The following is an 18969-nucleotide window of genomic DNA, read 5'->3' as shown; positions in this document are numbered from 1 at the left end:
TTCTCCTGTTGCAAGGTACTCATCGATCAGATCGATTTTGACACTATCAACATAGATGGGTTGGAAGATCCATCAGATGGATGTGAAGACAACTTTCCTCAATGGGGAGATTGAGGAAGAGGTATACATAGAGCAGCCTGAGGGATTTGAGACCTTCGATTGTGAGTCGCATGTGTACGGGCTCAAGTGAGCATTGTATGGGCTAAAGCAAGCACCTCGTGCTTGGTATACCAGGATCGACATCTATTTCACTAGGTTGGGCTTCACCAAGAGTGAAGCGGATGCGAACCTCTACCACATCATGGTAGAAGGTAAGCTATTGATTATTGTACTTTATGTAGATGATCTGATTTTGACAAATGATGATCAGTTGATCAAGTCATGCAAGGAGGACCTTGCAAGAGAGTTTGAGATGAAGGACATGGGCCTCATGCACTACTTTCTAGGCATGGAGGTGTGGCAAAGAGATGGGGAAGTATTTGTGTCTCAAGGTAAGTATGCCAATGAGATACTCAGGCACTTCCACATGGAGATGTGCAAGCCCATGGAGATTCCTCTAGTAGGGAAATGGAGGAAGGAAGATGCTACTTCAGGTGAGGTAGTAGCTGCTACTGTTTATCGGCATCTTGTGGGTTCACTTATGTATCTAGTGAACACACGACCAAATTTGTGCTTTGCAGTGAACCAACTAAGTCAAGCTATGATTCAGCCAACCAAGCTATTTTGGAAGGCGGCAAAGCATGTGCTGAGATATCTCAGAGGCACTACACAATATGGATTATGGTACAGGTGGATAGAGGGAGTGAAGCTCCAAGGCTTCACGGATGCAGATTGGGCAGGTAGTCCATTAGACAGGAATATCACTTCTGGAGGAATCTTCAACCTTGGGTCAGCTGCGGTTTCTTGGTATAGTAGGAAACAGAGATCAGCTACACTTAGCTCAGCAGAGGCTGAATACATGGCTGCTAGTCAGGGTGCACGTGAGACCATCTAGATGTGGAAGATTCTAGTGGGATTATTTAGTCAGATGATGGATCCCACCGTGATATATTGTGATAATCAGAGTTGCATTAAACTCTCTGAGAATCCAGTGTTTCATGACAGGTCCAAGCATATAGATATCCGCTATCATCATCTACGGGATTGTGTGGTCAAGAGGATCATGATGTTGCTATAGATTTTGACTGAGGAATAGGATGCAAATATTTTGACAAAGGCATTGGCAAAGGGCAAGTTTGAGTTCCATAGATACAGGATCGAGGTTGCTGATAATCCCTTTCTTGTTGAGAAGGAGTTTTGAAAAGTGTGCAACAAGAAATGCTAAATTTAGAATGTGCTAAAAATAGAACTCCTAAAAATAGCACTTCTAAAAATAGCAGTTTTGCCAATGAGCAATTTGGCCACCTTGGGTCAGAGGTGAAACTACTAAAAATAGAATCTTGTAAAAATAGCATTTCTGGGTACCTTCCTATTTTTAGCAGTACCTGGTCTAACTATAGGAAGTAAAAACTAATTTGGTCTTAGCAGCAGTTTAAAATATTAATTAATTAATCTCCATGAGTTAATTAATTATGGAAAATTAAACTTGAAGTCTTTGTGAGAACATGCCATTAGTTGTCCCACTGATTAAGGAATTTATCCTTGATTTTCTCCACGGGTTGAGGAATCAAGTATGAGTTCTATAATGAGGGGATCAGTTGACTTAGTTTTACTTAGTCAAGTCCAGTTAGATTAATTTAACAAGTTGTTAAATTAATGAGATACAGTTTGTTAATGCTTGCATGCATGTGACAACTATTATTTCAAATAACTAAGTTTTACCTCATGGATAACTGATGCATGTCAGTTCAGACAGAGACCCAATTTAGTTCAAATGAGGGACAGTGTACTATCAGATGCTTGGATATTTCTAGTAAGTATTCCTTGCATGGAGAAGGATTTATTTCCAAGAGAAATACGTAATATAGGAGACTAGAGGACTTGTGGCCTATATATTGAGGCCTAGGTAGTTTATGATCTTCATCTTTTGATTGCAGAGAGTACAGGATAGCTCTTGAGCTGATTCTTTTTGTATACAGAAGAGGATTTCCACTTGATTGATAATATAGATAGGGGTTTTATGTTGTTGCTTTCCTCAGTGATATATCTTGTGTTATGGTTGATTATTTCTCTTCATCAGTTATATGTGTTTATGCTTGATGTTGCTCATGAAATCAATTATGCTTCCACTTAATGTTTTGTAGAACTAGATCAAGTATTATGCTTTAGTACATTGCATATATCAGTTTGATCTATAGGTGAAATTTCTACAGAATGGTGTGTGACCATTATGAACTCGGGAAAAGAACATTGAAGAGATATGCATGGGGCTAGAGACAATAAAGAAGGAAAATCAAATAGAAGAGAAGTAGGTTATAAGAGAGAAAGAAATAGAGGGAGAGGTAAATTCATTCTCTCTTGGCTGATGCTAGCATCCATGAAATTAGTTTTAGAGGTATTGACTCCTACTAGGAGGGTGATCAATGAATAATAGGGACCATTTTGAATTCATGTGATGAGAACTACATAAATGTGTATAGATTATGAAAATATATAAGGAAGAGATTCAAATGGTTAGAAGCTAATTTCTTGGAAAATAAGTGAATTCTAGATAGGTGGAACATAGATATATTCACAAATTGGGTTGGAAAGGGATCCAGGAAAGATATCAAGCTATGTGATGGAGAATCCATGGATAGAAGTTAAGGAGGAAAGCATAGTGTGGGTTGAACGACCAAGCAAGGAAGCCTTTAAAACTTGAAAAAGATCAAGAACTAATAAAATGTTGTTGGAGTTAATGGATAGTATGTTGACCCGCTATGCACACATAGAGGGAGAGCTCAAATACTTTTGAGGGAATATTTAGTATATAGGAAAATTATCCTTCTTGTGCTACGTAATGAGATAAATATGTCACCAAAATAGTTGTGTTGTTCCAAGAAAAAAAATAGTGGTGAGAAAATTACATAGGTAATTTTTGTCCTATGATAGAATTATTTCCATTAAAATGTTCTAATTTTCCTTAGTGGTATCATATCCTCAACTGGGGTGGCATATTATAAAAATAATAAGTGCAATAGAGTGTATGGTTGGGTTGAACATATCTCTACCTAAGTTAATGTTGGCCTTCAACTTTCAAATAGATAAGTTTTTCCTTTAGTGTCTTTATACATTTGATTAATACAATGCACTTTGTTGGAGTATTTTACTATTTGAATGTTGAATATTGCTACAAGTTTACTATTTCTCCATAATGGGAAACCAATGTAATTCTTGTAAATAAAATTTTTATGATGCTACAACATTTTTATTAAGTATCATTATCTCTACTTATTTTTGGATGTGAGTGTGCAAGTAAACATACATAGTGTTATAGCTTGCGATGAACATGCTATGTGAATGGATATTATGATTATAGGATAACATTAGGGAATAACAAACTGTGGATGGAATATATGCTTTATTTTCTAGTGTTATGCGCGAAACTATCGGTATATATTTTGCTTCATCTACTTAATTATACTCATTTACCTTGTAATATTTTTTTATTAAAATACAAACTCACTTGTTATGCACCAAACTAGAGGTAAAACAAATATAGACCGTTTCCAATAACAAAATTTATTAAAATTAATTACAAAATTTTAGATATAAAATATAATTGTGTAAAGGAAAATTCCAAAAGACACAGTTATTCTATACCCCAGGGTTTTGAAAACTGGGCTATCCATGAAGATTTTGCCTTCTCGGAGTGCTTCTTGAGAATTTTAGATAAAAATCCATATGTACAATGCCTCAAATTCTTATTGACAGTGATCACGTTGCTCTTTTTTTTTACAAGTATGTTTTCATCTTTGGGATATGAGGATCAACTCTTTAATTAGAAACTTAACTGCAATACTTGGCACTAACAGCGAATTTGTGCACACATGATCAAATCAATGTATAGGTACATGTTTGTATGGGTTTAAATTTGATTTTAATGTGGTAGAGAGAGTATATAAGACTTTTTTAGGGGAGAAAGACAATATTGTAGCTCTAAGATTTTTAGCTCCAAGAGAAACCTCTTTTAAAGTGAAATTTTTTACTAAAACGTCTGCACACAACAGATTTAATCCCTCTAGAGACCTAATAGATTTACAATTAATATATATATAAGCACACACACTGCTTGTACTTTTTCATTATTTAAATTATAATTTTGAATGTAAAAAAATGGGTTCAATGTTTTCAAAAATGACTTGAGAACTTGCGCTATGTAAACTACATAGCTTAAAATTGCAATTCTAACACATCTTTGTTTGATTTCAAACAAAATTGACCAAAAAATATTCTTAAAAAAAGGCCACAATGAGACTACTTAAAATGTTTTAGCCATAAAACTTATTTTTTTCAATTGCTTTATATAATGTATATATAGTTTTTTTAAAGCATGTATAATATATACACATTTAAATACTTTTCTTGAATTTTTTATATATGGAACATATTGTCCACATTAAAATGATTTTTGTATTTTTAATATATTTTTGAATACATTTCAATATTAATTAACCCTCCATATTAAAATATTTTATTTATGAGTCACATTGAATATCTTATTATTAATTATATATTTTTAAATGTTTCATTTTAATATGATATTAAGAATTAAATAAATTACATATTTCCTTGAACATTTTTTACTTTTAATTATGTCTCTTACAACATTAAAATATTTTATTATGATCAACATTAAAATAATTAGTCATTTATGCTCTCTCCATATATATTATATGCATGAAGTTGAGATTGAAATAAATTATTAGACATGCATATTTAAAAACATTATTTGAGTCATGTACTGAAATACAGTTCAAAAAGTTCTTTAAGTCAGATACTAAAATATTTTTAGAAATTATAAGAATTATACAATTTGTTGTACTCAAAAGTATAACATTTTTTAATTACTTTTAGTTACTTTATTTCTCTATAAATTTGGTATAATATTATGATAGTTCATATAGACAATGAAATAATTTATTTATGGTTGAGAGTAAGAGTATAAAATGTATATTATTTTTTTATATAGCCCACATTTTTTATTTACACTGAAAATTTTGACTAAAAATTTTGCACACAACAAATTTAATCCCTCTAGAAACCATATATATATATATATATATATATATATATATATATATATATATATATATATATATATATATATAATTACAAATCTATTAGGTTTCCAGAGGGATTAAATATGTTTTGTGCAAATATTTTAGTCATTTTTTTCATTATAAATTACACCACCTATAATTTTACATTGTTTAAATTATATTTTTTAATATATAAAATGGACTCAATGTCTTCAAAATTTATAGTGAAAAAAAAATGACTAAAAATTTTTCACAAAACATATTTAATCCCTCTAGAAACCTAATCGATTTATAATTAAAATACACACACACCACGTGTAATTTTTTAATGTCTTGAATTTTTTTTAATCTCTTCAAAATGTTAAATCTCTCTCCTCTTCATGGCTACCATATAAGTGAATAGAATGTCAATGAGCATTGATGTCTATGGGCACCCAGTATATAAAAATTGTGATGTATCTATGCATGTAAAATCACTCAAAATATATCCTCCATCTTCATCTTCCTGATGAAATTTATTTGAAGTAAATAGTTTCAAATTTATTATTCATTTTCTTAAATTCTCGTTTTAATATAACCTTTTTCATCTCAAACTTGAAAACTTGGATGGCGGTCCTTGTTTTGATAATACATCAATTTTAAATATAGTTGGTTGTTTTTTTAATAACATGTCTTTAGGCATCCATTCAACTGTGTTCTAGATGATTTTTTCAAACAACCAACACCTTACTATTCCAAGAATAACAACAACTACTTTATCAATTCCTGGTAGATAAATAATCGATAAAATTTAAACAATTTTAGCGAAATTTATTTTTTAATAGGGTGTCTTCCAACAAACGGTCTTCTAGTAGAGTTTTTCAAACTATCAACACCTTAGTATTCAAATAGCAACAACTAGTTTATCATTTCTTCCTAGAAATGTAATTTGCATAGAGTGTACATTGAAGATAAAGTGTAAGTAACAAAATGAACGATGGAATTTAGGTTGCATTTATTTTGGAACATAAGGGATTACCTTTCTAGAATGGAGATTTTTAAATTTTTCATAAATGTTAACTTAGAGATGGGTGAAAGCTGAAAATAAAGAACCAAACATCAATTATTTTAACGGAATTGAATATTCAAAAAATCTATTATCTAAATAATATTTGAAAATGAAGAGCATCTATCATAAAATTAATAATTATATATACCGAAAATCCATTATCGAAATGAAAAGAGGAGGTTTTGAGGTTTTGTAATGGGAAGAGATAATCAATGATACGTATTTTATTACGAAAACAAAAAATGTGATGGTTCCCAAAAATGTAAAAAACAAATAATAGGAAAAGGGTGAGCATGCAAGAGGAAATGCAATGTACAAAAAATACATAGACTTACATGTACTACTGTACATTGATTCTTGACTTCTTAGTTCAAATTTCACTACTCTGCAAACAAACTTGTACCATTGTGCTCAATCTTGACTTCTTAATTCCAATTCGACAACTTTGCGAACAAACCTCGTGCATTAGATATGATTATGACTAAACATAAGCAAACTTGGAAGATGGAAAAAACATGATTCAATATTCTAATAAGCATGAAAATAAGAATCTTAAATTTTTAAATAAAGATGAATTATTATTTTTGTAACCATTTGTTCCAAAAAAATGAGGGTCATTTTCTCTAAATTAATCCCAAAACCATGAAATACGGGCGAATTAAAGAAAGAAACTTATTTACACCGAACGGGGAGGGCGAAATAACTATCATAAATACCTATTCTTGTAAATTAGGGTGAATGGGAGGTTGTATCTCCTAATTTCAAGGGATAAATTTACTTTTTTTACCCTCTCTTAAAATAAGGTGGGCTAACCTCCATACCTAATTTTTTTTATAAAATAAATTTGAGGCGATTTGTAACAATGTATTATGATACAAAACATTCACCCAATAAAAATTTAAAACCCCTTAATTTCACCCAAGGGTGAAAATTCACCCATATATTTTTCCATGTCGCGCATTGTACAGTGTCAAGAGGCAAGGTCATAGCTAGAGGAATCACATTGTGCAATGTGCAGTTCAGGGTGGTCGAGTGAAGCTATATTGTTTGGTCGGGAAGCTTTTCATAAATTTGCTAAGTGTGGGATCACTGAGTCTGATGTGAATATTAATAAGACTTCAATTGTGATCACACACTTATAATAATTGACAACACAACAACAGATATCATCTAGGACACATGAACAATGCATTTCCCTTAGTGTGACAATTTACGACAAGTTTTTGAACATGTTTTTCAATGATAATCACATCATAATTCATTTGTGGATGTGTTTCGAACCAGCAAGTGTTGTTCATTGTCAAGACAAGATGAAGAACCAGATCATGGCAACAAGTTGAATAGAGAGACCGGTCATTCAAACAGCTGGAAAGAAATTGCTACTTTTGACCAAATGAAATGGCTACAATGGACTAGACCTCAGCTACAACCAGACAGTTGTAGTTGAGGTCTAGTCCATTGTAGTTGTTTTATTTGGTCAAAAGTAGCCGTTTCTTTCTAGCCGTTTGAATGACCGATCTCTCTATTTAACTTGTTGCCATGATCTGGTTCTTCATCTTGTCCTGATGATGAACCACACTTTCTAGTTCGAAACGCATCGACAAATGAATTCTAATGTGATTATCATCAAAAAACATGTTAAAAAACTTGATATGGATCACATAAGCCTTAATTCAATAACTTACAACAAGTGTGACACTAAAGATACACTTTTTGACAACCATAATAGAACTTGTGTGATTGTGCTTGAAACTTTGTAAATGAGTGCAACAGATGTTTACATGGTTTGAACAACTCATTTACATAAATATGACCTCTTTAAACCACTAGAATAGGCTTATGCACATTGTGCGACAGTTATCATGTGAAAATACAACATTTTATATATATTGCAAAAGGAACCGAAACACCTCAAGAAAACACATGGAATGAGTTTCAATGTGTGCGAAGACAATGTACAAGACTAAGGAAGGCTCTAAAATTGAATGTAGGGAAAAATTGAGGAGGGTGTTGTAGCAGCGACAACAATTGGTGACACACTGGTAGAACCACTAGTATATAATGACTAATTAATTACTAAAAAAGCAACTAAAATTTGCATATGAATGACCATTTTGCAGTCAGTGATCAATAATAGGTAATTTACAGTATTTTATAATGCAACCAACTTTTAGTCATTTTTAGCTTAGTCATTAATTGGCTTCCTCAATTTTACCATCTATTAGTATATTTAGTCATTAATTTGGTCATTAATTTTTCGTTGGTATAGTCATTAATTATTGCAACTAAAGACCAAATATACAATATATTACTATATGAATCCTTGAGAAACCCAATTAATGACCAAAATGTTGGTCATGTTATAAGATATTGTAAATTAGCTACTAATAGTCATATATATGCAAATTTTAGTCATCATTTGAAACCAATTAATGACCAAAGAAATATGACTAAATTTTAGCCGTGTTATACGATACTGTAAAGTAGCTACTAATAGTCGTATATGTGTAAAATTTAGTCATCATTTTAATCAAAAATTTATAATTTGCAGTAGGCATTTATCTTTTTTTGGTATTTTCATATTCATTATATAAACGACTGATTTAGTAGTTTTTATTCATTAATTTAATTTCATTCATAATCATTAATAACGACACATTTATTCATATATTCATTTTATTCGTGTTCATAATTAATTAATATAAACTACTAATTTAGTATTGATTTTATGTGTTTATTATTAATCAACATAAATTAATTAGTATGATTTAGCGACTAAATTTAAAAAAAAATGTCATACAATGTGCATGTTTATCTAATATGATAACGCAAAGTTACATATGTTAATTACAAGACTAAATAATATCAAGTTAAAATAAAAATAATTTCAGCCATATAAATTTTATTATACAAAATATCAAGTATTACAATATTAGTTTCCAACTTAATATCAGTTGGACTACAATTTACACATGAAATATTGTTTTATAATTTCAAAACATTGTCACTGTGTTGCCAAATCATCGCAAGTGAATTCACCAACTCTGAAGGCTTGACCATTAGTCTCTATGAGTGTGTATTATGAAAGATATTGGCCCTAAGGGTATCACTAGACAGATTCTGTTCTCTCTCTCATTTTGCATTTGTCATTCCAGTGTTATTGTTCTCCTCTTTCTTCAATTGCTACTTCTTACCATCAATATTGAGTTCCTCTCCTGAAAATGAAAGAAGATACAATGCAGAGTATAAGACATGAAAGGCGATGAATACTTGAATATAAAATAAAGTAGACTATAAAATATTTATATGACATCTACCTCAACATTCAATAGTGGCCACTATGTGGCTAGATGACCTATATAAACAAAGCAACTAAAACATCACCATAGAAAATAACACCTTAGGATTTTAATATTCAACCTTCAACAAAACCTTTGGCACAATCATACCAACTAAGTTACATGTTAAAAATATCAGACATTAGATAACTTGTGAAAACAATTGGAAAAAAAAAAAAAAGGATTAGTGTAAAAAATATCCTTATTTCTTGTTCTAAAAGAGTCATGTTCCTTAAATTTGGATATTCTTTTTCCCACAGTAAAAATTCCTCACTATTATGACCTATGTTTTTAGGATCATGAGATTGATCCAACATCATATTGGATCGTGGAGACAAAATGATTCAACTTTCCAAGATGATACCTCACTTGGTTGAATGAAGGTGCTAGCTATGATTAGTGTCAAAACCTTAGGGAAGCATAACACTAAAGCATAAGAAAATATATCACCACTTGTCCACTAAAAGAAAAAATTTCAATCCCACAATGGCCTCTCGGAGTACATTTCGTTGGATGGATATCACACTCTGAGAGATGATTGTCTAATACAATGAGAAGTGTACCACTAGTACAAAATGACTAATTAGTTACTAAAAAAACAACTAAAATTTGCATAAAAACAACCAATTTTCAGTCGGTGACCAATAGTAGCTAATTTACAGTATCTTATAATGCAACCAAATTTTAGTCATTTTTAGCTTAGTCATTAATTGGTTTCCTCAATTTTACCATCTAGTAGTATATTTAGTCATTAATTTGGTCATTAATTTTTCATTGGTTTAGTCATTAATTGTCACAATTAATGACCAAATATACAACAAAACATATTACTATATGAATCCTCGAGAAAACAAATTAATGACCAAAGAAATATGACCAAAATGTTAGTCATGTTATAAGATACTGTAAATTAGCTACTAATAGTCATATATATACAAATTTTCGTCATCATTTGAAACCAATTAATGACCAAAGAAATATGACTAGATTTTAATCGTGTTATAAGATACTGTAAATTAGCTACTAATAGTCGTATATATGCAAAATTAAGTCATCATTTTAATAAAAAAAATTATCATTTGTAGTAGTCATTTATCATTTTTTGGTATTTTTATATTCATTATATAAATGACTAATTTAATAGTTTCTATTCATTTCATTTAATTTCATTCATAACCATTATAAACGACTAATTTAGTCATATATTCATTTTATTTGTATTCATCATTAATTAATATAATCTACTAATATAGCAGTTTCAGATTGATTTTATGTGTTCATTATTAATCAACATAAATTAATTAGTATGATTTTGCGACTAAATTTTAAAAAAATGCCATACAATGTGCATGTTTATCTAATATGATAATGCAAAGTTACATATGTTAATTACAAGACTAAATAATATCAAGTGCAAATAAAAATAATTTCAACCATATAAATTTTATTATATAAAATATCAAGTATTACAATATGAGTTTCTAACTTAATATTGGTTGGACTACAATTTACACATGAAATATTTTTTCATCATTTCAAAACATTATCACTGTGTTGCCAAAGCATTGAAAGTGAATTCATCAACTCTAAAGGCTTGACCATTAATCTCTATGAGTGTGTATTATGCTAAGATATTGGCCCTAAGGGTATCACTAGACAGATTCTCTTCTCTCTCTCATTTTGCATTTGTTGCTCCAGTGTTATTGTTCTCCTCTTTCTTTAATTGCTACTTCTTACCATCAATATTGAGTTCCTCTGCTGAAAATTAAAGAAGATACAGTGCAAAGTATAAGACATGAAAGATGATGAATACTTGAAAATAAAATAAAGTGCAGTATAAAATATTTATATGACATATACCTCAACATTTGATAGTGGCCACTATGCGGCTAGATGACCTGTATAAAAAAAGCAAATAAAACCTCACCATAGAAAAGAACACCTTAGGAAATTAGTATTCAACCTTCAACAAAACCTTAGGCACAATCATACCAAGTAAGTTACATGTTAAAAATATCAAGTGATAGATAACTTGTGAAAACAAATGGAAAAAAAATATCAATGTAAAAAATATCCTTATTGCTTGTTCTAAAAGAGTCATGTTCCTTAAATTTGGATATTCTTTTGCCCACAGTGAAAGTTCTTCATTATTATGACCTGTGTTTTTAGGATCATGAGATTGATCCAATATCATATTGGATTGTGGAGACAAAATGATTCAACTGTCCAAGATGATACCTCACTTGGTTGAATGAAGGTGCTAGCTGTGAGTAATGTCAAAACCTTAGGGAAGCATAACACTAAGGCCTAAGAAAATATATCACCACTTGTCCACTGAAAGAAAAAATTTCAATCCCACAATGGCCTCTAGGGATACATTTCGTTGGATGAATATCACACTCTGAGAGATGATTGTCTAATACAATGAGAAGTGTACGTCATATATATTGTCACAATGACCCTCACAGTCAAACCCTATAGTTGTGTCCTATAATATTAATCATATTATACTATTTAATTATATATTATGACTATCAGATAATTATTAGTTTGAATAATTAGTCTAAAATTGCATTTTTAGTATTTATGTACACATTAAAATATTCAGAAAAAATAAATAAATAAATAAAATTGAAAATTAAAAAATTAAATAAATAAATAATGTACTTTTTGTGACTAGTTAATTTCGAGTGAATCTAAATACATAAGAAATTATGGTGCCTTGATGTTTCTCTAGTGGTTATCAACTCATTGTACCAATTTCTCCCATGTCCTCTACTGCTTTTGGTGAATTCCTCTTTGATGATGTCCAATGCCAATGTAATTCACATTTATCCTTGATGTTTTTCTTAGCCAAAGGGAAGCTCCACAAGTAACAACCAAAAAGTAGCCTCAAATATATTATTGGGGGCCAAAATTTAGTAATTTTATGACAAACCAAGAAACACTGCATGTTAATCATATTCCCTTTATTATTGATTAATAATTTCTTTGCATGATCATGTAATACTAAAGTGTCAAGTAGGGACATTTAAAGTCAGTCATCCATCAATATCACCTTTGAGAGTGCTTACTAGTTAATACTTCCTATTACACACAAAGTAAGTCACCAACTTCAAGGATAGCAATATAAACACAATTGAAAGAAATGTCAGGAAGTTAAATGCGACTAATCTTGAGTCAAAAAATACCAATCCCTTCACATTAGCAAGTCATTCTTAGGCACTAAAATAGAAAATCCTTCCATTGCATCATTTTCACCTTTTCTTTGATTTCTTTAATTGAAAACATAACTTTTATAAGAAAAAAAAATCATTGAAAAAGGTCTCAAAATCCTAACAAATTCTCGAGTGATTGTCATATCAATTAAACAAAAAGGAAATCATTCGATATGCTTTTAACTTACGGAATGTATTGAAGAATATGAATCTTTCTCATCCCTTGCTCCTAATTAAATTGTAATCCATGGGTTCCAATCAAGTAATCAATTTCCCTCCAAGATATTTAAGAGACCACTTTGGAGAAGTAATTCTAGAAGCATTGGGATAGTAGAAATGGAATTAACTAGGATGAAATTGAAGCACTTTAGTGGGTGCTCCAAAATATTTGAACGCAACTGAAAATGATATTATACTCTCTCCACACATTTTAAAACAAAAACCATTCAACTGCATCTCATTTATTTTCCACCTTTCTGTAATATGTAATTCTTTGATCAAGAGTAGAGCATTCATAAATATTTTCATGAAAGAGGACTCTTCATAATCCTAATAAGTTGGGTTCTAACAAATAAACAATTTCATGTAGTGAATAAATCTTACATGGTAGATTTCAGTGATTAAATTAACAACTTTATCCTTAATCTGATTACAACAAAAATAAATTCAATCCTAACTACTTGGGATTTAACAAATCAAGAATTCCATGTAGTAAACTAAACTTACATGATAGATCCCAATTATTTGCAATGACAACTTTATTCCTGATCTTATTACAACATAGATAAATTCAAGAGTACATACATATTTCCTTATCTGAGACAATCTTTGAACACATTCCAAGATTTCATAGAAATATAATGATATGATTTAGTTGTAGGACATGAGAAAGCTATCTACATCTAGCACCTGTCACTGGACAATAGTGTTATTGAGACACCATCTCATGGCATTAGAATCATGTAGATAGATAGTGTTATAGAGATACCTTGCAACACATATTCAACACTACCTTCAAGCTTCAAATTCATCAATTGATTTACTTTAGTAGAAAATTCTAGTGGGATTTCATTAAATACAACCCGACAAAATCCATTTATGATAGTTGTCGTTGCCTTCTTTGGATCTATCCCCCTCTGGAAATAGAATAACTGATATTCCCCAATTTTTGAGGTACTTTCTTCATGTTCAACATGGGTTATTGGGTTCTTCACGTGGAAAAGGTTGCAAATATTAGATGTATAATGGAAACAAGCATGCAATTCAAGGTTTCTCCTAAAGTCTCTTGGGTGAATTATAAAACACCATCTACTTAAAACATGATATATGGTAGTAATAAAAACCTACCCAAGATCCCACTTAAGAATTAGAAATGTTGGAAATAAGAGATGTCTTAAACAATATCAACTATTTAATTGCATAATCACACTAAAATAGACAAATCTTTAAAATGTTCAAAAGTGTGAAAAAATGAAGTTGGAATATTATAGTTATGTCAAGGTATATATAGCTATGTAAAATGTAACTTCTATATAAAACACGTAAATGTAACTCCTATAGCTACATGAAATATAACTTCTATATAAAAAAAATGGAGTTGGAATATTATAATTACGTCATGGTAGATGTAGCTACATGAACTGTAACTTCTATATAACATTCTAAATATCATTTTCCAGTCATTTAAGAGACTAACATTTTTTATCTTCGGTTAATAACTTAATACTCCACCAAAAATAGCATTTAATTGGTTCTTCACCAACCAAGGGGAAATTTTAAAACAATGTGAAAATTCTTACTCATTCCTCTGCCATATTTCTGATATTTTATTTGTGTGCGGATTTAAGCTAGTGTAGCGTAACTTCTACATATTTGACAATTTAAATGTAAAAATTTACCTAGATTGAAGTTATACAATTAACATGTGCACAATAAGATACAATATGCATGAGTTATAAGTAATATGATGTTTACATGTTATATCAAGACAAAAAATTTCTCATCTCATTAACTCTTATCTTATAGTTGGTGATGGATATAGCCTTTAAAATTATGAGCCATCCTTGTCATATCTTATATTTAATGATGGATATAGATTTTAAAAGCATCAACCTTGTTTGTTATTTTATGTACGGTCAATTTAAATGGAAGTGCTCATAATTTTATTCAATATTATCTTGTACAACTGGAAATAAAATGATGTGGAGGTGGTGTTTCTAGTGATTTTCAAACTTGTTTTAGTTACCTAAATTAAGCCTATTTAAAATAAACAGGGGTGGTGTTTCTAGTGATTTTCAAAATTGTTTTAATTACCTAAATTTAGCCTATTTAAATTAAATAGTTGCACTAACCATCTTATCTTCAAGTCAGTAACTTTTCTTGAGGGCATCTTCATGACATCCACCATCTCTGAAAATTATGAAATATTAGTAGTATCTTGCACTAAATAGACAACGTTGGCATAGAATACTTTATTGTGTTTTTTACTTTGTGTCACAAATTTATTGATATTTTATGATTTTTGGTTTTGATTCCCATGCTAAGATTGGATTCATCATGCCTGCTAGGATTTTTAGTTGTGCATGCATCATGTTGCTCACTTCTAATTGTATAAAAAACGAAGAGTATTCACAATGACATGTAGTGACATGTGGGTGTCTATTTTACTCAATGATATGCTTGATTTTTTAACCCATTCCAATCCTACCACAATGAAATTAAGAGAGACAAGGACACAAGAAGGACTATGAATAAATTAAATTAGAGAATTTAGAATGCAACTCAATTGTACATGAATGTAACGATAAGTATTTTATGTTGTCTTCTCACCGATGAGCATCGAATAACACTGTGAAAATTTCCTTGCATTATAAGAATTTGGCTGCACCTGCACTAATCCTCTGTAGTAGTTCCTTGACTTGCCTATAGATATAATTTTAGAAACAATCCTGCTCCTTATTCCCTATATGAATCATCTTTCCCCCCTATTGATAGTTATTTTTCAAGGCAACATAATAGAACTCTCCAATTGCATCATCGCCTTTCAAATTAACAATGCTTGAGTATTTCCAAGTGATTGTTGAACTAGTCTCTACTCAGGTCCACGAAATCCTTGATTTGTCTCCATCGCACAAACCTCTTTTTGTAATAAAATCATAAATCCCATGTCTGCATTCCTCCTCCCCGTAATACCAATTATTTATAGTGGAATACTTTATCATTGCTCCCTTGATGCAATAGATATCCACTATTATGGCATGGAGATTATTGGTGTCATAAAATGGTACAGTGCATCCTTCAATATATGTCACAAAACTCCTCTCATCTACAACAATAAGAGTCCTCTCAAGCTGCCTAGTATCCATCTCATTCATCCTGAAATAAGTGGATATTTCCATGGGTGACAAAGTGTGCTTGGGGATTTAATAGAAGGAACTATTACTATAAAAAAAATACAATGCAACATAATAGTTATTAGTAGGAGGAACAACCATTCCAAACTACTTCTTAACTAGATAAAGATACTCTTGAATTACCTCTTATAATGAACAAAAGATAACGTCAACTGACGATAGAGTCTACCTATGCATGGTAGCAATGAAAACACTTTCAAAAACAACATCTACAACAACGTTGGTCAATCTCTTCTCCTAGTCAAGTTCATGCCCAGCTTTTGAAAAGTATCAAGAAGTTCAGGGTCCACCTCATCCGAGCTCCTCTTCTGCTTCTACTCTCTATGTTTAGGTTCAAAATAATAGCAAAGGTCTTGGAAATTGATGTGTGGGTAAAATTTATCAAACCATTTTGGTTCTTCCATTTTTAATCATTGTCTATAAGCATTGAATCTAAATTGCAAAAGCCATTCAGGTTCCTTCTTATTAGTTAAAATTAACCTAAGCTTTAGAGAGTTGTAAGGTTTAATGGATCTAAGTATATTCTACTTAAAATATAGTAACATCGTTTAAAATTGTAGGCATTGAGATCAGAATCTAAGGATGAAATAGAAAATATTTTATGTTCATGATTACAAGAAATTTTAATTTCATGTAATAAAGTTTGAGGAAGGTCTAGCATTTGCATCCTACCATAAAATTTTCTTGCATCACTCGATTCCTTTGAATTTTGGCTTGGTAGAGTCCATTGCACAAACAATCAACCACTGAAAAAAGGTGAAAAGAAAAAATAAAATTTCATGCATTAGAAAAGTTAGGGAGGAGCAAACCGATATGTACAATAAGGACATTCAAAATGCTTACTTGTCCACTGTATTATGATGAATTAACATTATCACAATCATTAAACCCTTTGTACAATAAGGACATGAAAAATGACTACTTGTGCATTGTCTTTTGATGAATTGTTGGCCGCAATCAAGATCTGCATTATCATACATTAAACCCTCAACTCTAGGTAAAATTTATGCTTTGATCATTTAAACCCTCAAAATTATTTACCCATAGAAACAAAAATCATCTTTAGTAAAAAAGGATGAACTCTCCAGAGTCCAAATTCATACCCATGTACAAATTACCAAAATATCCATGTCCAATGACCTTGCCCTTTCTCCATCTGATCGTTGATGCTCTCCTAAGGTGTTTCCCATGCAAAATCCATCTGGGGTTCGAATCCCATGAAATACATAGATCACATTGATGATCTTCCTTCTTCTGGAATTTCCATGCAGAGAGAAAAATACAGTGCTACAATGTGATGTTGTAATCTGTGAATATTTTAACTGGAAATGAAAAAGAAAAGAATATTTATAATGGAAAAAATAAAAGAAATATTTATAATATAAAATAAAATATATAAATTGCAATTGGGTTAAATGATTTATTTTTAATTTGAATTTGTTATTTTTTCCTAAGGCGCTAAATTTAAAAGAAAAAGAAGAAGTTAAAAATGATATTGGGATGAGTGTAAACATTTAAATATGACCTCAATTAATAATAAAAAGTTAAATTAATAAAAATAATAAATTCAATTTGTTATATTTTTATTTTGTTATTAACTTGTGAATAGGCTTTGTTGCAATACCATGGGCCAATACCATGGCTTATCAATACTACAAGTTGTAAAACCATAACTTATTTCACAACCAAAATATTTTATAACAATATGACAAGATTCTTCATAGTGGATATTCACCCCCACATTAGGGTAGATATTATTAACCTCTAAAAAATAGTATTTGTTACAATACCATGTGTTGATACCATGGATTATCTATACCACATGCCCAAAAAACATAAATTATTTCACAATCAAAATATTTTATAACAATATGACAAGATTGTTAACCATGGATATTCACCCTCACTTTACCACGGATATTAACTTGTAAATTGGCTTTGTTACAATACCATGGCTTATCAATACCACATGAAAAAAAACCATAACTTATTTTATACTAAAATCATTTTATTATAATTTATTCTTACCTTTTTTTAATTGAATCTAAAAGGGAAAATGTTACAATATGAGATATATCTAAACCCTCTATCCTCACAACTACTAAAAATATTCCCATAGAAATTCAATTAAGGTTTTAATAAAATTAATCTAACATGGATCTATGTTCCGGCATAGATCCATCTTAGCTAAGGATACAAGGGATGAGAGAAAGAAAATTGACTAATTATAATAGATTAAATATAATGCATGATTTTTTAAACTTTTTAATTATTTTATATTCTTTGACATGATTGATCCAAAATATCGGTTTAATATTTTACAACCAATTGATTTTTTTTAATTTAGATAATTTCTTAAACACAATAAAATGTGATCAAATTTAAGAGAGAGTTTGGGAAGGGACAGAGAGAGGGAGGAAGATAGTGAAAAAGTTGGAGCACAGAGAGAGGGAGAGAAAGAGAGAGTGATGGGGAGAAGAGAGTGAGGTGGGAGAGAGGGAGTGAGAGGAAGGAAGAGAGAGGGGAGAGAGAGAGAGATAGAGTTGGAGTGGGAGAGAGAGGGAGGAAATAAAAAATACATAGAGAGATAGAGGTGGAGAGAGAGAGGAGTGAGAAGGGAGACATGGAGAGAGAGTGAGGGAGAGAGGAGAGGAGGGAAGAGAAAGAAGGGAAGAGGATAGAGATAGGGAGAGAAGGGGAAGGGAGAGAGATTGAGAAGGACAGGGAGGGGGGATATAGTGATAGAGTTGGATGAAAGAGATAGAGATAGAG

At 30.8% G+C, this 18969-nt stretch overlaps 1 pseudogene; it reads right to left on the bottom strand.

The window, feature by feature from the left end:
• The window catches only part of LOC149200880 (iron-sulfur cluster assembly SufBD family protein ycf24-like), an 88519-nt pseudogene that overhangs the window by 43969 nt on the left and 25581 nt on the right, over window positions 1–18969 (bottom strand).

The sequence above is a fragment of the Pinus tabuliformis genome, chromosome 2_1, assembly GCF_031772625.1.
Source record: "Pinus tabuliformis cultivar Carrire ecotype Pingquan chromosome 2_1, CPIR1, whole genome shotgun sequence".
Lineage (NCBI taxonomy): Eukaryota > Viridiplantae > Streptophyta > Pinopsida > Pinales > Pinaceae > Pinus > Pinus tabuliformis.
Note: the sequence above shows the minus strand (reverse complement) of the source record. Positions and strands in the feature narration are given on the sequence as shown.